Source organism: Bos indicus, chromosome 2, assembly GCF_029378745.1.
Source record: "Bos indicus isolate NIAB-ARS_2022 breed Sahiwal x Tharparkar chromosome 2, NIAB-ARS_B.indTharparkar_mat_pri_1.0, whole genome shotgun sequence".
In the NCBI taxonomy this organism is placed as follows: Eukaryota; Metazoa; Chordata; class Mammalia; order Artiodactyla; family Bovidae; genus Bos; species Bos indicus.
In genome coordinates, this window is record NC_091761.1 from 30,147,493 (window position 1) to 30,161,677 (window position 14,185).

The following is a 14,185-nucleotide window of genomic DNA, read 5'->3' on the forward strand; positions in this document are numbered from 1 at the left end:
GAGAAGGTAGGTGCCAGCGGGAAAACAGAATGTCATTTGAGCAATTCGGCTGTCTCAAGGGTCACTGTGACTTTATCCTTTGTTTGCGAGGTCAACATAATGAGCCATTTTAACAATAAGCCCCCATGTAAGCCTTATCAAATTGTTAACATGACTGTGGTTATTTTCAAAATGTAGCCCACAGACCTCCTTGAGTTCTCTTGAAACCTTTTAGGGAGTCCCTCAGGGCAAAAGTATTTCAGAATAATAAAAAGAACATTTTTTGCCTTTTTCACTGTATTGATTATTGCACTTAGGGTCAAAAGCAATTAAAACTGTTAGCCTTAACAATTATCAAAACAGTGGCACCAAACTGTACTTGTGGTCACTGTAGTCTTCACTACCATTCACCCCCAGTAAAAACAAGTAAGTAAATAAGTAAAATTAAAAACCAGATTTACTGCAAAAATATCTTTGATGAAGCAGGAAAAAGTATTAATTCTATTTCACCTAGATACATAAATAAGTGCACCTGTTTTTTTTAATGTTATTTGTGCTGAAATGGGAAGTATGCATACAAAATAGTTTCCACAAACAAAAGTGTGATGATGGTTGACTCAAAAAAATAATAAATAAAACACTTGTGCAATTACTTGGAGTTGCAAGCTGAATTAGCTGATTTTCTATGGAACACCATTTTTACTTGAAAGAATGACTGACAAATTGTAGTTATTTAGACTTGGCTATCTGGCAGATGACTTTTTGAAATTGAGTGAAATGAGCCTGTCATTTCAAGAAAAAATAATTTACTATATTTGTTACCAAGGACAACATTTGAACATTTGAGAGAAAAATTAGAATTTTGGAAAACTTGTATCTCCACCATAAGTTCAATAGCTTCAAAACAAAGAATTTTCTGATGTGATGAATCATGGTATTCACATTTCAAAGATCTGCATAACTCAGTCAAGCAGTATTTTACAAATGAGCAGTGGATAATGATACAAAATCAGACACAGATAGTAGATCCATTCAAAGTGCAAGATAAACCAACAGATTTAAATGTAGCACAATACAAGTTCATTGATACATTTTCAGATTCTATTTGTCTAGTTTTGCTAAACTTTCAAAGACTATTTCTAAGACTCTATTATTGAATATGTATTGAAATATATATTGTTGATGTTAAGTTGCTCAGTCGTGTCCAACTCTTTGCTACCCCATGGACTGCAGCACACCAGGCTTCCCTTCCTGTACCATCTCCCAGAGCTTGCTCAAACTCATGTCCATTGAATCAGTGATCCATCCAACCATCTCATCCTCTGTCATCCCCTTCTCCTCCTGCCTTCTATCTTTCCCAGCATCAGGGTTTTTTCCAAGGAGTCAGTTCTTCACATCAAGTGGCCAAAGTATTGGAGCTTGAGCTTTAACATCAGTCCTTCCAATGAATATTCAGAGTTGATTTGCTTTAGGATTGACTAATTTGATCTTGCTATACAAGGGATTCTCAAGAGTCTTCTTTAGCAGCACAATTCAAAATTATAAATTCTTCGGTGCTCAGCCTTCTCTATGGTCCTGCTCTCACATCCACACATGACTACTGGAAGACCATAGCTTTGACTAGATGGACCTTTGTTGGCAAAGTAGTGTCTCTGCTTTTAATATATATTCAATATATTGAATGTATATTGAAAAGGCTGTTGAAAAATTTAAATTCCATATACATGTGAGGCCAGATTTTCATCATCCAAAATGTAAAGTATAATAGATTGAATGCAGCAGCAGATTTAAGAATCTAGACATTAAGCCAAAATTAAAGAGATTTGAAAATTTATAAAATAAGACAATAAAATAATTAAAATAACTTTTAAAAGTAAATTGAAAAAACTCAGTAGATTTTCTTTTAGAGCTATGATTATTTTTCACCTAAATTATTATTTTAACATATTATTGTTTCTTACTGATATTTATAAATTAACTTTTTAATGATTTCTCTTTTAATTTCCAATAAAGTAAAATGTTAGTATAAAGTTATGACCAACCTAGACAGCATATTAAAAAGCACAGACATTACGTTGCCAACAAAGGTCCGTCTAGTCAAGGCTATGGTTTTCCAAGTGGTCATGTATGGATGTGAGAGTTGGACTGTGAAGAAAGCTGAGCGCCTAAGAATTGATGCTTTTGAAGTGTGGTGTTGGAGAAGACTCTTGAGAGTCCCTTGGACTGCAAGGAGATCCAACCAGTCCATTCTATAGGAGATCAGTCCTGGGTGTTCATTGGAGGGACTGATGTTGAAGGTGAAACCCTTACTTTGGCCACCTGATGGGAAGAACTGACTCATTTGAAAAGACCCTGATGCTGGGAAAGATTGAGGATGAGAAGAGAAAGGGACGACAGAGGATGAGATGGTTGGATGGCATCACTGACTCATTGGACATGGGTTTGGGTAGACTCCGGGAGTTAATGATGGATGGGGATGCCTGGCATGCTGAGGTTTGTGGGGTCACAAAGAGTTGGACACAACGAAGTGACTGAAGTATATAAACAAAAGCTTTTGGAGGTCCTCAATAATATTAGCAATAAAGACGTCCTGAGATCAAAAGTTTATATGACAAGGATGAATTTGATCATTCTTTTTCTATGGTAAATACATTTATGTCTTTTACACTATGGACATGTTTTAGTTGAAACTACTCTAATGCAGGTAACTGAGTCCCGGAAGTTATGCTGAATAAGGAAAGTATTTATCACATTATACTAGTGTGTTTTCCATTACTGTGATATGAGCTGCACATATCATCAGTTTAACTCAGTAAGTTCTAATAAATGGAAGAAGTGTTGCAAAGCAAACCAGAGATTATAAAAGAAAAATATTCTGATACTCTTTTTGGATTTTCAACATCTCTCAACTAAAACAATGTAAAATTTTTCTATTGGTCTTTTTTTCATATACACATCTTTCCTCCTTAAACCTCCCTCCCCTCCACACTAGTAACCTTTCTAACAGGCACATCAAGTCTCCACTGTTTAAAAGTATTAGTGACATCCAGGGATAAAAGCTCAGTTTATTCAGGATGACTGGCTCCTGTGAGCTGTTGAGGTTTGTCTCTTCTCTGTGGTCTGTCTACTCTACCATGTGCCCCCCAGATATACTGCATTTCTGTGCATATCTGAACTGTTTTTGTCTCCTGGCCTTTGCTGCTGCTGCGTTCTCTGCCTGAAAAGCCACGATCTCTTCTTCCCTCAAGAATGACTCATTTCCTTTCTGTGCTATGGCTGTGCCTGGAACAGACTTCCATCCTAGCACCAACTGAACTTTATTGTGCTTATTTCTTGGCTTCCTTTTCATGTGCTGTACCTTCTCTGTAGCACATTTAGGCCTATCCTCTGATGTAACAGGATCACCACTACCTAGTTCATATGGGGGCACCTAACTACTCAGTAGGGGTTTCCCAGCTGGTGTTAGTGGTAAAAGATCCCAATCTGCCTCCCAATGCAGGAGACACAAGAGACACAGGTTCAACTCCTGGGTGGGGAAGATCCCCTGGAGGAGGAAAATGGCAACCCACTCCAGTATTCTTGCCTAAAGAATTCCATGGAGAAGAGAAGCCTGGTAGACTATAGTCCATGGGGTCACAAAGGGTGGACACAACTGAGAAACTGAGCGCACACACACACACACACACACACCCCCACCCTACCTCAGCCGTAAAGAACCTGCCTGCAATGCAGGAGACACAGGGGAAGCAGGTTCAATTCCTGGGTCAAGAAGATCCCCTGGAGTAGGAAATGGCAACCCATTACAGTATTCTTGCCAGGAAATCCCATGGACACAGGTGCCTGGAAAATGAGACAAAACAGAAACATTTCAGGGAAACCTTTATTACCTGACAATTCTATACTTTAAATAATGTTTTCATAAATATATTTATTGGTAAAACTATACTTAAGCACATAATAATCTTAATATTTTTGTGCAAATTCCAAACTCCTATCACAGAGTCCATACATGCTATGATTAAACGCTGTTTTTCAAAGTAACTCTGAATTTTTTTTTCTTATTGTTAACTGTAGTTAAAAATGACTTGATTTAATTCAGAGAAATTTCATTACTTCCCATTTAATCTGTTGAAGTTGTATTTTGTTTTTTGCTTGAGTCAAATTTAAAAAAATTATCCAAGGATTATCCTCTTTTAGTTATAAAAATTAGTAAAGTTATTATAGAAAACTGCTGCTGCTGCTAAGTTGCTTCAGTCGTGTCCGACTCTGTGAGACCCTATAGACGGCAGCCCACCAGGCTCCCACGTCCCTGGGATTCTCCAGGCAAGAACACTGGAGTGGGTTGCCATTTCCTTCTCCAATGCATGAAAGTGAAAAGTGAAAGGGAAGTCGCTCAGTCGTGTCCGACTCTCAGCAACCCCATGGACTACAGCCTACCAGGCTCCTCCATCCATGGGATTTTCCAGGCAAGAGTACTGGAGTGGGTGCCATTGCCTTCTCCAATACAAAACTTAGAATATTTTAAAAGTATAAAGATTATAATATTCATAATTTATAATCTTCTGTGTGATTTTTTTTTGCCCACAAGAATAATAATATATTGCTTTTGACACTGTAATATTTTCCTCTAAATAATTTTTATTTTTGTTGTTTTGGGGGAAATTTTTGTTGTTTCTTAGGATTCCTATGGTGTTTGCAATTTTTTATCTATCAGGTGTTATATCTTAAACATTTTTTTCATGCTGTCAGAAATTTTTTAAAAAGATCATTTTAATGGCTCCATAGTATTCCATCACAGAGTTTTACTTTTATTTAATTATTCCAACAGTTATGGAAATGTTGTTTCTTTCTAATTGGATAATTACTTTTGAGGTAAACTTAACTAGCACATTAAAAATATAAAGCATTTTAGAGTACTGTTAATAATCATCAGATCATTTGTTGTATAAACAGAATTCCCACATTGCCTGTGTAGTGCACACAGAATGAAAGTTCAGTCAACCAGCACTTACATGTGGCGCAAACAATTTTAGTGCGTGGATTCATGCAGTAGGCTCCTTAGCTTTCACCTTCAGTTGTTCCGGGTCCCCGCTGAGGGTAGAGCTGGAAATAGGTTGGTTTACTATTCTTATTCACTCCTCCTCTCACAATTTGTTCAGAATATATCCGTTTGTGTTCATTTTCTCACATTTTCCCTTACTTTCAGAAATAGAGACAAAATAACACAAATATTAACATGGAACAACTACACAAAACTATTGCACTGTTTGCTTTTTTTTTTTTTTTTTTAACCACTTTCCAGTAGCATATAACACTCTTCTTAGATATTCAGGTACAGTTTTAAAGAGATTTAAAGTTCCCATTAAAATATGTCTTTAACAAGTGTATTGAATGATATGAGACTTGAAAGGGAAGTAAGGAAATGGTAATCATTTTACAGTTCTCATTTATCCTTCAATTATGTGTGCATGCTAAGTTGCTTCAGTTGTGTCCGACTCTTTGTGATCCCATGGACTATAGCCCACAAGGCTCCTCTGTCCATGGGATTTTCCAGGCAGGAATACTGGAGTGGGTTGCCTTTTCCTTCTCCAGGGGAGCTTCCCGAGTCAGGGATCCAACCTTCAACTCCTGTGTCTCCAACATTGCAGGCAGATTCTTTACCACTGAGCCATTGAGGAAGCCTACATAGTACCTTAATCTAATCAATCCACTTTCAAATCCACCAATTTAATACTATTTTATTTGGAGGTACCTGAATATATTTTAGTATTCCTGCAGCTCCCTTTGGAGGTTTATGCTTTTATGATTATTATCTTCCTGCCAATGTACTATATCTCTTATTTCTCTTTCACTGGCAGGCAGATTCTTTACCACTAGCACCATGTGGGAAGCCCTTCAACTATATGTAGTTATAGGTTTGATATTGTTAGTAGAGAGTCTGGTTGAGACCCCTCCTCCTGTTAGCCTTGGTTCTTGGTAAGATTGCAAAGAAGAATCTGAGGTCTTACCTGTTGCAAGAAAATTTATTGAAGATAAAGGAAGAGGGAACATCTCAAAAGAGAGGTGGGCCAGGTCAAGGGAAGCAATGACCCTGGAGGGCTGAGGTGTAGAGTTTTTAAGGCAAGCTTATTTGCATAATCCATGCGGTCCATTGACTGAGGTTATATAATAAGAGGCTCTACTGTACACATCCTGCACATATTTCAGTCTATTATAATTAGATGTGTCTACTCATGGAATATTTATGAACAGTTAATGAGCCCAATGGCTGCCAAAGTTTACCTAAGTACATGATAGTGAGAGGTGTGCACATGTGCCAGAGAGGGGAAGGTCCCTACAGTCAGCCAGTGGAGGGTTTTTCTGATCCCCTGACTATTTTGGAGTAGCGTTGGGAGCTATGTGGGGCAGGGTTGGTAAATAGCTTAGTGGGATTAGGCGGCCACTCTTGTTGCTCATGGCTGACTTCCTGCCTAACAATATTATCTAAGAAAGGATCATTCATATCCTCCATGATGTGAAAGAATCACATCAGATCCCAAAACTAGGGTAACATTACAGTGTTAAAAACAATTTAAGTTTTCATTTTGTCGTCAGTTCAGTTGCTCAGTCGTGTCCGACTCTTTGCAACCCCATGAATTGCAGCACGCCGGGCCTCCCTGTCCATCACCAACTCCTGGAGTTCACTCAAACTCACGTCCATTGAGTCAGTGATGCCATCCAGCCATCTCCTCCTCTGGCGTCCCCTTCTCCTCCTGACCCCAATCCCTCCCAGCATCACAGTCTTTTCCAATTAGTCAACTCTTCCCATCAGGTGGCCAAAGTATTGGTGTTTCAGCTTTAGCATCAGTCTTCCAAAAAACACCCAGGGATGATCTCCTTTAGAATGGACTAGTTGGATCTCCTTGCAGTCCAAGGGACTTTCAGGAGTCTTCTCCAACACCACAGTTCAAAAGTATCAATTCTTCGGCACTCAGCCTTCTTCACAGTCCAACTCTCACATCCATACATGACCACTGGAAAAACCATAGCCTTGACTAGACAATCCTTTGTTGGCAAAGTAATGTCTCTGCTTTTCAATATGCTATCTAGGTTGGTCATAACATTCCTTCCAAGGAGTAAGTGTCTTTTAATTTCATGGCTGCAGTCACCATTTGCAGTGATTTTGGAGCCCCCAAAAATAGTCTGACACTCTTTCCACTGTTTCCCCATCTATTTCCCATGAAGTGATGGGACCAGATGCCATGATCTTCATTTTCTGAATGTTGAGCTTTAAGCCAACTTATTCACTCTCCTCTTTCACTTTCATCAAGAGGCTTTTTAGTTCCTCTTCACTTTCTGCCATAAGGGTAGTGTCATCTGCATATCTGAGGTTATTGATATTTCTCCCGGCAATCTTGATTCCACCTTGTGCTTCTTCCAGCCCAGCGTTTCTCATTATGTATTCTGCATATAAGTTAAATAAGCAGGGTGACAATATACAGCCTTGACGGACTCCTTTTCCTATTTGGAACCAGTCTGTTGTTCCATGTCCGGTTCTAGCTGTTGCTTCCTGACCTGCATATAGGTTTCTCAAGAGGCAGGTCAGGTGGTCTGGTATTCCCATCTCTTTCAGAATTTTCCACAGTTTATTGTGATCCGCACAGTCAAAGGCTTTGGCATAGTCAATAAAGCAGAAATAGATGTTTTTCTGAAACTCTCTTGCTTTTTCCATAATCCAGTGGATGTCGGCAATTTGATCTCTGGTTCCTCTGGCTTTTCTAAAACCAGCTTGAACTTCTGGAAGTTCACTGTTCACATACTGCTGAAGCCTGGCTTGGAGAATTTTAGCATTACTTTACTAGCATGTGAGATGAATGCAGTTGTGTGGTAGTTTGAGCATTCTTTGGCATTGCCTTTCTTTGGGATTGGAATGAAAACTGACCTTTCCTAATTCTGTGACCACTGCTAAGTTTTCTAAATTTGCTGGCATATTGAGTGCAGCACTTTCACAGCATCATCTTTTAGGATTTGAAATAGCTCCAATGGAATTCCATCACCTCCACTAGCTTTGTTCGTAGTGATGTCCTCTAAGGCCCACTTGACTTCACATTCCAGGATGTCTGGCTCTAGGTGAGTGATTACACCATCATGATTATCTTGGTCGTGAAGATCTTTTTTGTACAGTTCTTCTGGGTATTCTTGCCACCTCTTCTTAATATCTTCTGCTTCTTTAGGTCCATACCATTTCTGTCCTTTATTGAGCCCATCTTTGCATGAAATGTTCCCTTGGTATCCCTAATTTTCTTGAAGAGATCTCTAGTCTTTTCCATTCTGTTGTTTTCCTCTGTTTCTTTGCATTGATCACTGAGGAAGGCTTTCTTATCTCTGCTTGCCATTCTTTGGAACTCTGCATTCAGATGCTTGTATCTTTCCTTTTCTCCTTTGCTTTTTGCTTCTCTTCTTTTCACAGCTATTTGTAAGGCCTCCCCAGACAGCCATTTTGCTTTTTTGCATTTCTTTTCCATGGGGATGGTCTTGATCCCTGTCTTCTGTACAATATCACGAACCTCTGTCCATAGTTCATCAGGCACTCTATCAGATCTAGTCCCTAAATCTATTTCTCATTTCTACTGTATAATCATAAGGGATTTGATTTAGGTCATACCTGAATGGTCTAGTGGTTTTCCTTACTTTCTTCAATTTAAGTCTGAATTTGGCAATAAGGAGTTCATGATCTGAGCCACAGTCAGCTCCCAGTCTTGTTTTTGCTGATTGCATAGAGTTTCTCCATCTTTGGCTGCAAAGAATATAATCAATCTGATTTAGGTGTTGACCATCTGGTGACGTCCACGTGTAGAGTCTTCTCTTGTGTTGTTGGAAGAGGGTGTTTGCTATGACCAGTGTGTTCTCTTGGCAAAACTCTATTAGCCTTTGCCCTGCTTCATTCTGTATTCCAAGGCCAAATTTGCCTGTTACTCCAGGTGTTTCTTGACTTCCCACTTCTGCATTCCAGTCCCCTATAATGAAAATGACATCATTTTGGGGTGTTAGTTCTAAAAGGTCTTGTAGGTCTTCATAGAACCATTCAACTTCAGCTTCTTCAGTGTTAATGGTTGGGGCATAGACTTGGATTGCTGTGAGATTGAATGGTTTGCCTTGGAAATGAACAAAGATCATTCTGTCATTTTTGAGATTGCATCCAAATACTGCATTTTGGACTCTCTTGTTGACCATGATGGCTACTGCATTTCTTCTAAGGGATTCCTGCCCACAGTAGTAGATATAATGGTCATCTGAGTTAAATTGACCCATTCCAGTCCATTTTAGTTCACTGATTCTTAGAATGTCAATAAAGTCTAGTAATTTATACCCGATAGTAATAAATCTCAGTGTATACATCTAATTCTCAGAGCATAATCTATACATCAGAGCTTTGAAAGAGGTTGTTGTTTTCAAGGTCAGTGAAAATGACCTGAGAAAATTTTCTTTCTTCTCCTGAATTTGGTAGTGGTAATAGACACACGGCTTCTCTGGCAGTTCAGTGGTCAAGAACCCGCCTACCAAAACAGGAGTCTTGAGTTCAATTTCTGGGTTGGGAAGACCCCTGGAAAAGAAAATGGGAACCCACTCCAGTATTCTTGTCTGGGAAATCCCACGGACAAAGAAGCCTGGCGGGCTACAATAATGAGGTCATAAAGAGTCAGACACGACTTAGCAACTAAACAGCAGACAAGCAGTCACCTTCTTTCTTCCTAGCATAACTCTGATTCTGTGGAGGTACCACCCTCCTCAGGACATTGAAGGGTCATGAGAAACTGGTCTGTCTCACTTTTCCACCCAGTTCTAGGAGTGGGCTAATTAGCCTAGGGGTGAACTCATTCCCATCATCAATGATTGATTTAGCAATAGACTCGTTATCCCATACTAACTAATGAAATATAAAATGTCTACCATGGGGCTTCTAGAAAAACTCACTTCTCTCCTAAGAAAAAGCCACAAGAAAAGATGGTATTTTTCCTCTGGTGTTGCCTCCCTGGATGTAACACCTTTCACTGCTGCAGACCACCTTACTCAACCATCGCTGAAGGTGGTAGAATAGAGGCTTGAACAGAGCTTGGCTTCTTAAGTGAAATTATTGAATGAGCCAACCCTGAAACCGCCTCTTCTACGGACTTTCTTAGTTCAAGCCATCAGTTCATTTCAGTCACTCAGTCATGTGCGACTCTTTGTGACCCCAAGGACAGCAGCATGCCAGGCTTCCCCATCCATCGCTAACCCCCAGAGTTTACTCAAACTCATGTCCATTGAGTCAGTGATGTCTCAACCATCTCATCCTCTGTCATCCCCTTCTCCTCCCGCATTCAATCTTTCCCAGCATCAGGATCTTTTTAAATGAATCAGCTCTTCACATCAGGTGGCCAAAGTTCAAGCCATCTTGAAGCCAAAAACTCCTTAACCAAAATCAAAAAATTAACAAAAAGAGTGAAATGCTTGGCATATAAAATGTAATGTTATATATTACTATCTAGAATTATTTAAAATTATAGTAAATTGAGTCCATATCATATTTATGATGAACATATATACTGATTGCTCAATCTGATAGACAAATGCAGGAAACATTGACCAATAACACTGTCTAGACATTGTAAATACTAAATGTTTTAGCATTCATAGTTACTGGGCCTTGGAGTAGAGCAGTCGGGAAGTTGGTCAGCAAGAAATAATTTTCTCAGTCATTCATCCACTTATTATTCACTCACTTTACAAATATGGGTTGAGAGCCTACTATGTATAACACTAGATTTCAAGATACCGTCTTTTAAGTACTTGAATTCTAAGAAATATAAGCTGGCTATATAAAAAAATATTTTAAAAACAGAATTCATTGCTTCTTTGAGATTCTGAATATATTGCATACCGTCTCTAAACCTCAGCATTACTGATCTTAATAAAATCAATATTCTTATTTATGTATACTATTTCAATGCAAATACAGTACTGTGCCTTAACTGGTCATAATGGGATTCAAAATTTCAGTTTAAATTTGGAACAGAGATTTTTCTCTATTGTAATGCCCAACATGCTGCTGCTGCTGCTAAGTCGATTCAGTCATATCCAACTCTGTGCGACCTCATGGACAGCAGCCCACCAGGCTCCCCCGTCCCTTGGATTCTCCAGGCAAGAGTACTGGAGTGGGGTGCCATTCCAAATTAATAGACATTCCATGAGGAATAATCACTTTTGACTTTAGGCAAAAAAGAAAATTATGTAAAGAAATATAATAATAATTCAAATATTACAGTTATTATTTCTATAAAATTCTTCTTGAATTCCTTTAGAGGAGTAAAGCATAAAGAAATGATCAAGGCATTCTGATTCATAAATAGAAAAGAAAGGAAGTCAATAATTATCACTGTTTACATGATTATCATTGTGGCATGAGTTTCTTTTATAATTCAGTATTTTTAGTATATTTGTAGAGTTGTGCAACCATTACTACAACTTAATTTTAGAACACTTGCATTGGGCCAAAAAGAAACCTAATGCGCATTTGTGCTCACTCCCCACTTGCATTGTCAGTCCTAGGCAAACACCATTTAGTTTCTGCCTCCATACATTTGCATTTTCTAGACATTTCATATGAATTTGAATAATGCATTATGTTATTTTCTGTGTCTTGCTTCTTTCACTTAACATTATATCTCTGAGGTTCACCCATATTGCAGCATGTATCAGTACTATTATTTTTAATTGCTCAGTAATATTTCATTGTATGCATATACCATATTTGTTTATTCATTCACCAGTTAATGGACATTTGGGAAGTTTCTACTTCTTGGCTATTGTGATAAGACTGCTCTGAATATTCCCGTACAGGTTTTTGTATGCGTGTATGTTTCCGTTTCCCTTTCTTGCTTTGGGGTAAAATTACTAGGTCATAAAATATACCAATGTTTAACATTGTGAGACACTACCAAGATGTTCTCCAAAATGTCTGTACCATTTTATATTCCTGCCAGCAATATACGAGGGCTCCAGTTTTTCTACATCCTCAACACCACTTGTTTTTATCTTTCTTATTATGCCCATTCTAGTAGATGTGATGTGGTATCTCATTGTGATTTTGATTTGCCTTTCCCTCATGGATAATGATTGCTGAACATCATTTGATTTGCTTATTGATTTGTGTATCTACTTTGAGCAAATGTTTGTCCAAATTCTGTGCTTATTTTTACACTGGGTTTTTGTCTTTTTATTATTGACTTGTCTTTTTATTAAGACTTTTGTCTTTTTATTATTGGTTTTTAAAAATATTCTGCATATACTTCCTTATCTGCTATGTAATTTGCAAATGATTTCTCCTATTCTTTGGCTTGTATTTATTTTCTTGATGGTGCCTTTTGAACTACAAATCATTTTTTATGCAGTACAATTTACCAATTTTTTTCTTTGATTACTTGTGCTTTTGGTGTTATACCTAAGAAATCATTACCTCACCTAAGGTCATGATGAATTACTTGTATTTCTCAAACAGTTTTATTGTTTTAACTCTAACATTTATATCTATAATTCATCTTGAATTAATTTTTGTATGGTGTTATACATGGTCCCAATTTTTTCCTTTTGCATGTGGAAGTCTAGTTTTTCCAGCACCAAATATTCAAAAAAATTATTTCCCCATCAAATTGCCTTGTGTCTTTTTCAAAAATCAACTGGCCAGTGTCGTATTCAAAATCAAAAGCTAATCAAAAGCTAAATTGATAAAAATTTTATCAAAGTAATGTTCTCTTCTTATTCAAGAATGAATCAAAATAAAAGCCTTTGCTACTTTATAAATATCAGATGTCTAAATATTAAGGAAACTATATGGTCACTTTATAAGACCTTATACTATAAAATGTTCTGAAAAAAAATTTTCTGTGTTTTAGGTTTTTAGTTTTGCTGTAGGTTTTGAATTTTTAACTATTGTGTTGTATCTCTCACTCTTGGGAGATGGCATTGTTATTCCAAGTATAATATTTTATTTATTAATGCAGAAACTATTGTGTGCCTTTCACAAGTATTCACTTTGCATGTTATAGTGAAAAATGCAAAGATGGATGCTATTCTCAAGGTGTTTATGTATTAAGATAGAAAATAAGACATTCACAAGTAAATATAATAAGAGGTAAAAGTTGGCAAGAAATGTGAGAATTGCAGGTAAATGCTTATGGGAATTTAAAGATGACTTGCTATTTATTTTGGAAAAGCACCAGTGGATAAAAGATTAACAGTCTATGTGACAGCAAATTTAGCTCTCCATTGGCCTATAAAAGTGGTTAAGGTGATCACAAAAAATAAGCATCAAGTATCTGATTGATGAATATAAATGAGATATATGTAGCTATCAAGAAGTATCACCTGTGAAAAAAATAATTACGAATAATAATCATTGTACATGACATGCCAGTTATCAATTTGTTTTCTCTTAGCTCTAAGTTCACCATTTGGAACCTAGACAGCTATAGGGCTTTTTAGTTAGAGGCATTAGTTCTTTGTCAGTGAAAAGACTGTATCTGACTCTTTGGAACCCCATGTACTATAGTCTGCTAGGCTCCTCTGTCCATGGGATTCTTCAGGACAGAGAATCCTGGAAGAGGGTAGCCATTATCCTTCTCCAGGGCGTCTTCCTAACCCAGGGGTCAAACCCGGGTCTCCCACATTGCAGGCATGTTCTTTACTATCTGAGCCACTTGAAGGCTTTTGTCAGGGAAGCTTTGTCAGTAGAGGGTACTAAAAGGAACATTGCTGATGGAAGGAGCTGCGCTCCCTGCTATATTTTGTTTTCACTTGCTCCTGGTGCACTGCCTATTGGGGATGTGTGTGTATGGTGACATGTAGTGATATTCTGCCACAGCCTAGTTGGGGCAGCCCATGGTGACTTCAGAACTCAGATAAGGGCACAGTGACCACTTTGCCCCAGCACTCCTAACACAGAGACCTCTTGCTCCTTGACTCACAGAGTAGTGCCCCACTCCTCCTGAGGGCCCATCTTTAATACCAAACTTGGGTCACTGGGTTCTGAAGTGTTGTTCCTGCTTGCCTGACAACTATCACCCAGCACTGGCCTGAACACCCCCACAAACTATGCTGCTTGTACAGAAAAAGGGCTTCAGCTACCCCTTGTCCGATGAGCTCTGAAACACCCCCTTAAGAAGGGCAGCACTTCTCTGTCTTCCTTTCT

At 38.1% G+C, this 14,185-nt stretch overlaps 1 protein-coding gene across 1 annotated transcript in view; it reads left to right on the top strand.

Annotated features, from left to right (window-relative positions):
• The window catches only part of SCN1A (sodium voltage-gated channel alpha subunit 1), a 183,095-nt gene that overhangs the window by 40,543 nt on the left and 128,367 nt on the right, over positions 1-14,185 (top strand). The gene's annotated exons all lie outside the window — the stretch shown is intronic.